The 10,471-nt window shown below is 39.8% G+C and overlaps 1 non-coding gene across 1 annotated transcript; it reads left to right on the top strand.

Moving 5' to 3' along the window:
* The first annotated feature begins 542 nt into the window (after positions 1–542).
* On the top strand, positions 543–630 carry trnay-gua (transfer RNA tyrosine (anticodon GUA)). The gene is given in 2 exon segments: positions 543–579; positions 595–630. It is a non-coding gene; the product is annotated as a tRNA-Tyr (tRNA).
* Positions 631–10,471: the final 9,841 nt, after the last annotated feature.

The raw sequence follows: 10,471 nt of genomic DNA, 5'->3' as shown, positions 1-10,471 counted from the left end.
CTGTCCCACTGTCAGTCAAACAATGCAATGCTACAACTGCTGCTTTGCCCCCAACCCCCCATCCCATTTACTCAGCTCAACCCCTCCCTGCTCCCACCACCCACACTCCGGACACAAGGAGTGGTGACATGGTGTTTTTTTAGTGGTGAATGTGGACTATTAGTCAACAGCTGGGCCACGATTCATTCAGAGGGTAAGTCAAGTCAAGACAAGTTGGCTTTGCACAAGCATGCAGGAACAGAGGGCAAAGGACTTGACTGTAGGACAAAAGACCGAGCCAGTACTTTTACCAAAAGTGTACATTTAAATGACATAAGAAGCAGCATGAGATAACTGTTCTGCATTTTAATATTCTCAAAGTAAAAACTGTTTTGTGGTGTTTTATTCCAGAGCCAAGTGGCAAAAGCTATACTGATTATGACTTCAGCTTTGACTCTGTCAAATAAAAACCAGACCTACACTGGCAGGCTGATATCATTGGTCTATATTAGGTGCAAATGTAATAGCTTTATTCTATATCTTGTGGGCAGAGAGAGTGTATTCCTTCGATAGCTCAGTTGGTAGAGCGGAGGACTGTAGGGTAGAGCGGCTGACATCCTTAGGTCGCTGGTTCAAATCCGGCTCGAAGGAGGAAGGTTTTGTGATTGTGGCTGTAATGGGTGCAGTACCTTTGATAAAGCAATATATTCACTGCCATCTATACCTATGGACTTTTTCCATGTCAGTCATTGTCTAACTAAAAATACATAGACTATACAATAATTGGCACAAGTTGACCATATACGCGTAGAGAACTTACGATAAGTGAATGACTCTTGACTGTAAGACGCTTGTTGAACATGTTTTGTGACCAATTCATATTTACTGACACCGTCATCCTTGACAATAAAATGTATTACATTACTTAATCGGTTACTGGGAAATGGCTTGATGTGAGAAAGACAAACTTTATCAGAAAGATAAGCTGGTGTGTAAATGTTATTATTCTCAAGGTCGTCTTGTATCTTTCCTGAAAAGCCAGTTAACATTCCCTGGACATCTCTTTTCTCAACTCAGCTTTAAAGGGGGAAAATCTTGAAGTTAAACTGCCCCCCCATGACTGCAGGACCAGCACTTGCCTAACTTTACCCAGACCCCATCTGAGGCAGGTGCATTTTCTCTCAGCGCAGGGTGATTATTGACTTGTAGTGTACATATTGAACAACTCAAGCAAGCCTTGTTGATAGCTTACCTGGTAGCACGGAGGACGGAACAAAAGAAATGCAGAAATCTTCAGGGAGCTGGTTTGAGTTAACTTTAGAGATTGTTTTGCATTTGCAACAGCATTTCCAGACTGCCAGTGAGGCATTGCATCATTATTATAGGAGTAATCTATCTGCCCATAAATGCACATGAGATTCTCACCCAAACATTGCAGGTGGATCATTCTGACTGATATCAGGCTAGCACATACATACTGGTTTCACTCTGTATTTGACAACAAATACAAGAACAGCAAACAGCAAATATAAATCTTTTCAAAGGACAGTAAACTTCTGAGTTAATAGCGTCAATAGCTCAGCTGGTAGTAAAGTAGGATTGTTCATGTTTCTGTGTATGCAGTGTATATATGTATGCAGTGTGTACACTGGCAGGCTAATATCACTGGCTTATACTGGGTGCAGGTCTTGTTTAATTATAGTTTAATAATTAATTTATTGATAATCATTTGTTTTACAGCTTGCCTGTTACAAATGCGGCACTTCTAACAGGCAGAACAAACAATCGGCTGGCATCTCAATCCAAAGATCATTTCCACATCAGTTACTGTCTAACCAGAAAGATGGCTCCGCTGGTCGAGTGGAGCACCGCAGAAGCACACTGCTGAAATCTTCAGGTAGCTGCTATGGAGGTGGTGTGTCACATAGGCAAATCAAGCTAATGCACTCAAGTTGGCAAGCATCTATCTTACACAGAACATTACAGCAATGCATTTAAATGAAGTGAATAATTTATTTATATATCACATACCGTATATTATACTGGTAAAAAATAAATCAGTATTTTTGTATATTACATGTACATTGTTATATAGCTGAACAAAAACCGTCATCAGTGGCTGCAGGTGTGGATTTGAATCAGTCAATATGAAATCAGTATTCAGAGACAGCAGCAGATAGGGTTATTGAGAGTGTGAGTGAGATACTACAACACAGACTTATGGGTCCCTGGGGGCCTCATCTGAGTTTTTGGCCCTGGTATCGTCCAATCAGAAGTGAGCCTGACTTCGTAGACTGGTGTCTCTGTGCAGGCTCAGGCATGAGCTGGTGTGGAAAGTGCCTGCGGCCATGCTGACCGCTAGTCAGGCAGGAGTCAATATGGCTCCAGGCTAAAGCATCTGGGCAGACAGCTAGCTGGGTAGCCAGGCCTACATTTTGCACTACATGTGAGGAATTAAGTTGAAACTGTTTTTCAGAGCAACTTAATAATGAGTGACACAGAACTTAAATCCCCAGATCACTCACTGGACATGAAGCAAAATAGTCCAAGGAAGCAGTGCAAGCACCAAGCCATAAATGATCATGGATGACAGATAAGTGCCATAACAGGAAAAATGAGCTGAGGTAGAAAGATTTGCATGAGGCAAACATTAATTTTGTGTGACTAGACTTGGCTTCTCTTACTAGATGAACTCAACAAGGGAATAATTGTCCTGACAATGACCTGACATGCAGAACTATCATTCATGGAAGTATTTATTTGGCATATATTCTGCAGGGCTGAAATTGTTTTCTCATATTTTTATTTAACAGTGAGCACCTGTTGACCAGCAGCTGGGGGGAGGTCACGAGGAGGATGTCTGTGTCTCTGCTGGAGTGCTGTAACCTCTTTCAGAACACCACTAGTGGATGTCTGCCTGCGCAGCAGGAAGAAACTGACATTGTATTCTCATCACCTGAACTGTGATCCATCCTGGTAGGTGAAAAAGTAGGGAAACTTCCACTTCTCAGTCCATTATTAACATAACACACACCTGACAGGATGTAAGCAAATTGATGCGTTATTTGGCCCGATTGCTCTGAAATCCTAATGTCTGATTACTTATGAACTCGTAAACCATACTATGCAGCCTATAAATACTGTTCCTAAACACCATATTTTATGTGCACAATTCATTCAGCCTTCTACTGATTATTGTAGCGTCAAAGTCAGAGGCTTTTTAATCCTCCTGACTTCCTCTCTAAAAAGTTCTGTGGTGCTAACAGTGTCAGGCTACTTAGCCCACTGAGACAGAATGATAATTACTTGCATGCCTACAAAAAATAACTTGTCAGGGAAACACAAACTTTACATATTTGGTTACCATAATGTTGCTGTTTTCTGGTGAGGACAGCTGGGTGCATGCATTTCTGTAGGTTTCTATGTGTATGCAATTTGGATTTGAACCTATAAAGTTGTGTTGACATTGTTTGCAGCTGAGATCACTAAACCAACGGAACATATAGTGACCTGAGATTTCTGCAATTTGATTATTATTAATTTCTTTACAACTATAGGAGCACTGGAGAAGAGAAAATTGAGGAATTGTGCAGTAGCGCAAGCATTTTCAGCACAAAACCTTCCAAAGAATATTTCACTCGGGCCAAAGGACATGATATTAAAAGATGGATTAAAAAGTAAACAATCCAATCTGCCCTGAGTTAAACTGTCGAGAATGAAACGTGTTATAATCCAGCAATTGAATCTGGGGGTCAGACACGGAGACGTTGTGGCTGCTCATCTCTCACATCCTGGTAGTTTGGTGTGGTGGAATGCTAATGACTCTGAATCACAGGTCTCCGGTCGATGTGCTGCAGGGAGTGAGGAAGTCAGGAGACCACCCAGATCTCTTCCCCCGTCTCCCTCTGAAACACTTAGCAGTGTAATTATATGGGAGTGACATGTGAAAAACGCTCTCTGTGCAAATATGGATTAAGTCTCAGACAGATGCTTGTGTCTGCGTGCCATGAGCGTGCAATTCCAAAATACCACATCTTACTTTTCTATAATCATCAACTGAAGTTACATAAAAATATAGAGTGTAAAGTTTGTATGTAACAGCTGTAAGAGTGTTACAATTATGTCGGCTTGGAACTAGGTCAGTGGTTATCCTTCACTTTTGAGGTCAGTCACTTTGTAAAACAGAGACGAAAGTTTTTTAAATCACTATGCAGGTGTTGTGCTGTTAATTCTCTGTATTATCATACCACTGAATCATATCCCAATTCTCCTTTCCACCTCTGCTTAATTAAATGCTTTCCTTTTCGACAAACTCTGTCTAACTCTTAGTTTTTTAGTCACACAGCATTTCTCACTTTACAATGATGCTGCACATTCACAAGAATGTTGCCAGATGGTGATCTAATGAGTCACCATGCTGCACCTTGTTTAACTGGTGTATCACAAATCAGCAGATGCAGTCATTTCCCAAATAGAAGCAAATTGGTTGTACTCAAAAATAAGTTCTCATTTGCTTTTGTGGTTATCATACACAAGACAACCAAGCACAGATGTTTCAGATAATGCCGCTCTTAGTGTGTAGCAGCTAACTTTAGCAAATATGTCTCACCCTGTTCGACATAGAAATGAATGGAGAACAAAACCTAGTGCGACTCCACTTTCAGACACTCCTGGTATTAACATGGGATTTGTCTCCACAGATATTGTATATAAAGAAAAATTCCTTAATGTAAGGTACATTATGAAGTATTTCCACACACTTCTGTGTAATTGAAACATTTCTTACAACTGAGATCATGCCTTTCTTGGTAAATGCTACATTTCCTGAGGTCAAAGTTTACTTACTTTTTTATTGACCACTAAATCACTGCACGTGCATGCTTTTTTTTTTTCGCAGGATGTTATATAATTGTAATTCTGCTGTCAATATTTAAAAAACACATGAGGTTTAACCACATGATGAGCGCAAGTTATTATGATGGCTCATTTGCATTTTAAGAAATTGGATGTCTTATTTTTGAATGAAATGTTTCAAAAAGCTTACAGCTCATGAACAACTCTGCTGTGCAGTTCACCTCACTGCTGGCGACGTGTCTTCCTCCCTCTTCCTTCCATGAAACCTTATATCTGTGTTTAGTTGATCGGATAAACATCTGTATCTGCAGCAGCAGAGATCCCACAGCCTGCTGTGACCATTCCCCCTCTTTCTTGAGAAGCTCCACTGTTTTTGGTTTAGAGAAAATACAATCGAAAACAAACACGGCGTTCAGAAGTATAGACAATGCAGGGGTGGCCGGGCGAGAATGCTGCACATTCCTCTCCATTTGAGGTAATATTCTGGGAGATTCTGTGCTTAATGTAATTATGGGGGGAAATAACGGTCTCCCATGCACAGAAGGGAGTTGGTGACTGACTGCAGGGATGGACTCTAATACTCTGAAATTCACTCTGTTACTGTGGGAGTAGTGCTAAATGCATTTCCCAGAATTCCAAGGCTCAGGTTTGACATGGACTGAATTTCCAGAGACATTTCACCTCCGAGGGATTCAGCTAACCAGCCGGACGGCTTTCTGCTAAACAGAACAAACTCGATCTCTGCTGCAAAGATATTAATTTATGAATTTTCCAGTGACAAACTATGAAAGAGGGAGCTCAGTGGCTGCAGAGGGCCGAGCTCAGCTGTAAAACAGATGTAGGGAAAGCCATTTTTGCAGTAATGAACAATTTTCCAATCTGTAATCGGCTTCTGAGGGAGTTCAATGACGATACGTGATATGGATCAGCGAAAACTTTTGTTTTGAAGACGACTGTTTGAGAATTAGGACTGAAATGTGACTCATCTGTTGATATAATGTTGTACTTTTCGACACTCAGTGTGATGAAAAGTAATATAAGTATGCGTATAGAATAAATACCTCTACAAAGAGTTTCTTGATGTGGACCACGTTGAATCCATAGCTCCATGCCAGGATTTCATCTAATCCTTATTTTTAGTTCAGTGAAATGATCCTGAAGTGAAAGTGGCACAATAATAAAGATGATCCTTTATTACAACTGTAATTTATCAACACTGAACATAGGCCAAACCAGATGTCTGATGTGGCACAAGCTGCTCCAGCAACATCTGTGAAGTAAAATAACCTCCCTCAGGGAAAACAGTCGAACTAAGAGACACACATAAACAAGTCCCATTATTATACCTTAAAGGAACATTCTAACATTTTGGGAAATGTGCTTATTTTCACTCTGACAGTTTTATGGGAAGATCAATATCAGCTGTATCTCAGTTGTCAATTCTTGGTAAGGTGTCAGAAACTAAACTTCGGAATGATTAGTGTTTGGAGTTCTCTGATCCAACTTGCCTCTCAGCAAGACAACATATATTGTGATTACCTCCCAGAGGTGCTACAAAGCGCCATTACAAAAATGACTCATACGATTGTTTTCTGATCTCCCACCTCTATGGTTAAGGGTGGTTAGGTTTCCATTTCTGAATCCTGAATTCTGAATGAAGTCCTTGCACGTTATAATCATATTTTGTGTTATGCTTCCTTAGAAACATGTAACAATTACTGCACAAAGAACAGATCTTAGTTACATTCTTGGTATTTTGCAAAAGGCAACATTAGAGGCTGTTCTGGAACTGGAAGTTCTGAGATTCATTTTTATCAGCCATCTGTCTTAACAAAGTGTCCTTCACCAACACACACACACACACGCACACACAAATTGTCCTCCCTGCTCAGCAGTGGTTCTGGAAGAGAACATAAGATAAAAGTGTCCATTTAACTGTGGAGTAACTTTTGTCACTGCTGCATATGTTTGCTCTCTTGAGACATGATGGAGGAAGGCAAATCATGATTTGTAGCTGTGATGGCGAGAGGTTAAAGCGTTGGACTTAAAATCCACTGGGGATTCAAATCCTGCTCACAGTGAGTATCTGAGAATGAGGAGATGTTTCTCTTTGGCATGCGTGTAAGACAGGATGTGCATATGTTAATTTCCAAAATATATAGATTTCAGCTTTACACCTGGCGACCGCATGCTCATGCATCTGAAAGGGCCAATGTAAGTCTGTTCGTTGGTCCACCACTTGAGTTCAAACTGAATTATATCAAAAACTATAAGGTTGATTACTGTTAAATGTTGTACAAAGACTCTTCGTCTCGAGAGAATGAATCCTTGTTGATGACTTTGGTAATTTCCTAAATGTTCGTATTGGGTCACCACCAGTCAAATATTTTCACTTATCATGTGACATGTACCACATTTTGTGTCTGTTTGTTAAATAATGAGACAAGTATTCATGATCTCCAGAGGATGAATTCTACTGACTTTTCCTGTTGGGCCACCATGAGGTTATCATTTGTGGTTTTGACTGAAACGTCACAAGTGTCGGATGAGCTGCCATGTAATTTGCTACAAATATTCAAACCTTATTTTGGTCATGTCCTGACTCTTCATTTAGTGCCATGATCACATCAAAATTCCAGTTTGTCCTATATATACAAAAAGTTCATTGCTTTTTAGCTAAATTTAGCAAGCTAACCCAGTGGATGCTCCTCCCTGGTTAGCAGTCAGCATGGCCGCAGGTGTTATTCACACCAGCCCATCATTTCAAAGTGACTTTACACTCATATAGCATACGCCTCTATTCTTAGACCTTTGACTTGGATAAGGAAGTAATACCACAATGTCTACGAGTGGACTGACTGAAACGTAATAACCAGCTCAGTCATTGCACACTGTAAACTAAACAGTCAGTGCAAGTGCATTATTTTTGGTTCTGGCTGGTGGAGACCAAATTGAGTCTCCTCACACCGAGACTGATGAAGGAAGGAAGGAGACATTTGATCTGGAGTTTCCACATGTGTCTTTTCTGCTCCGCCTGCAGTTGTGGGCACATGTGCGGACTGGAGCACATACTGGACCCAGTGAAATAGTCACACAATATAATCTATGAATTCATGTCGGTGGACAAGAACTTCTCATTTTCACAAATTTCAAACCAATGTATTTCTATGGGATTATCTTTGGGTGTTTCCTGTCAGTGGGACTTCTGTAGGACCTGGGAGCACAGAGGCTGTGCTGTTGTTTCTTGTTTTGGATTGGCAGTTCTGAAGGTTTACAAAGTAGGGTTGTAAAAAGATGCATCTATTAAATATATCAAATATCTAGTACAACGGCATTAGTAATAACACCGCATCTAGTTGATTTATGTTAAGAAAAAATTAAACATGTTGGACCATCTGCCACTGAAACAGGCTTTCACCAGCATCTGAAGGGACATACATGCGCATCTCTTTTTGTAGAAAAGCCAATAGAAACGCTCTTTCTCTGAGAGGACCTGTGATGGGCTAGATTTTCTAAAGTCTACTCTTCTGTCAGACCACTTGAATTAAAACATGCTGATAAGTTAGCCCATTTACACTAAAAATAAGCTGCTTACTTAAGTTTGAACTGTTTAGCATAATTCATGTTTTCAACTATTGTAATCCACTATCAAGAGTCAGCCTGATGTTATATCTAATCCATTTTTCATTCATATATTGCAAACTGGACATGTCCAGGAGACACTTCCAAAACAATTGGATAAACAAGCGGAGGACTGTAGGAGAGCACTGCTGACATCCTTCGGTTGTTGGTTAAAGTCGAGCTCGAAGCAGGATGCTTTTGGTAGTTGTAGCAGTTACAAAGACTGTTCTTGAAATGAGGAAATTGGCTCCTCCTGTTAAAGAGTCTCTGAGCAAAACAGTGATGATGCTAAAATACATATCTTCTCTCAGAGCATGATGTCAGTCTGTACTAGCAGAATAGCTCATGATAACACCTATCATCTTTAATCCTAAGTATCCCTTTTGGTGTACAGTAATTTAAGGATTCACCCTTCATATTCATTCTATGTCTGTCTTTAAAGAAGTGCTAAGAGACTAGTACTGAAACTGATACTTAAACTGTGAGTGGTAATTAAACTCAGCAGCGCAGTGTGTTTTTGGATTGCACCACCTAGATATTTGAGTCAGTCAGACAACATGTGCTGTCCTTTTTCTTGGATTATCAAGTGGTATGTTTTGGCAAGCTTCTCTGTCTCTTCAGCCATGGCAGCTATTGCATTTCTTCTTCTATGTATTGCAAACTGGAAACTGTAAAATGTATTACCTCCAGTTCGCCTGGGGATCTTTTCCAGCAAAGACTTGCCAGACACCAGTTGTGTAGAACAGTAAGTTGATGGAAATGACTATTCATTGAAAACCCTCAGTCAGGGACAAACAGTAGAAAAGGAAATACTATGATTGTTGTCTTCATTGGGCCATAATTTTGGAGTCCTAGGTTTGGAAAACTTGACAACTTGAGCGTAATGTTTAAAGTTACTTTCAACGCAAGAGATCTAATTAGAGATTTTCACTCATCATGTAGAATATCTCCGTATCTACTGGTCGGATATGTAAAATAATGTAATGACAGACATTCAGATTTTCCAGATGATAAATCGTACTGACTTTGGTGATCCCCTGACTACTATGAAATTCACATTTGTGGTTCAGAGTGAAACATCTTGACAACTATAACATGGATTGCTACATATATTCAATTTCCCTAGATGTCAAATTATAACGACTTCATAGATTTGTCCTCCAGCATCATCAGCAAGTCAAAGTTTTAATGTATACAGTGAAATATTGTAACGACTATGTGATGGTTTGGCACCAAATTTTGTACATATATTCATGGTTCCCAGATGATGACTCCTACTGACTGACTCCTCTCTGACTTTTCTTGTAGCGCCGTTATGAGGGGGGCTTTGAAGAATTTGAATTTATCAAACATAGTAATACACAATTTGAGTTCAAATTTACATTGTGGACATTTAAGTGATGCTGTTGTCAAAATTAACTGTGAATGAGAACAAGTACAGATTTTGTGTCTTGCAGAAATATGCATGTACAAGACAGACTGCTGTTCAGTGAAACACAGTCTGTTGGACAGAATGAACTGATCATTTTTGGTTACAGCAGCAGGATTAGCCACGGTCATCTCTACCTGCAATGGAAAAAAAATCCAATTTCAGACTTTCTTCCCTTGGTCTGACACATATCTGATGTTTGAACCGCAAAATCTAGACTTTTCTAATTCTATCTGCATTTCTATGTTCAGCTTATGTAATCTACTCTAATGAAAATGTCTGAGATGGCTGCCACAGTTTTGTGCCAACTGTTGCATGCATGACAACAAGACACAGCAATAGAGGAAAGCCAACAGTTGACTGGATTATGTGAAACGTTTTCTCAAGTCAGTCAAAGCTTGAAGGATGACGTCGAACCCAAAATGTGATTGAAGCTAAGATCATTCTTTGGTATGGTTGAAATAACAAATGCAGTGAAATGCATGGTGGCCTTGTTGCACTACACTGGCCAACCAAGCACATACAGCCACATATTACAGGTAGATAACTTGATATATATTTTTTAAGATAGTATATAAACTATATACT

This window comes from Pempheris klunzingeri, chromosome 15 (assembly GCF_042242105.1).
Source record: "Pempheris klunzingeri isolate RE-2024b chromosome 15, fPemKlu1.hap1, whole genome shotgun sequence".
In the NCBI taxonomy this organism is placed as follows: domain Eukaryota; kingdom Metazoa; phylum Chordata; class Actinopteri; order Acropomatiformes; family Pempheridae; genus Pempheris; species Pempheris klunzingeri.
This window is presented reverse-complemented; position numbering and strand designations above follow the sequence as displayed.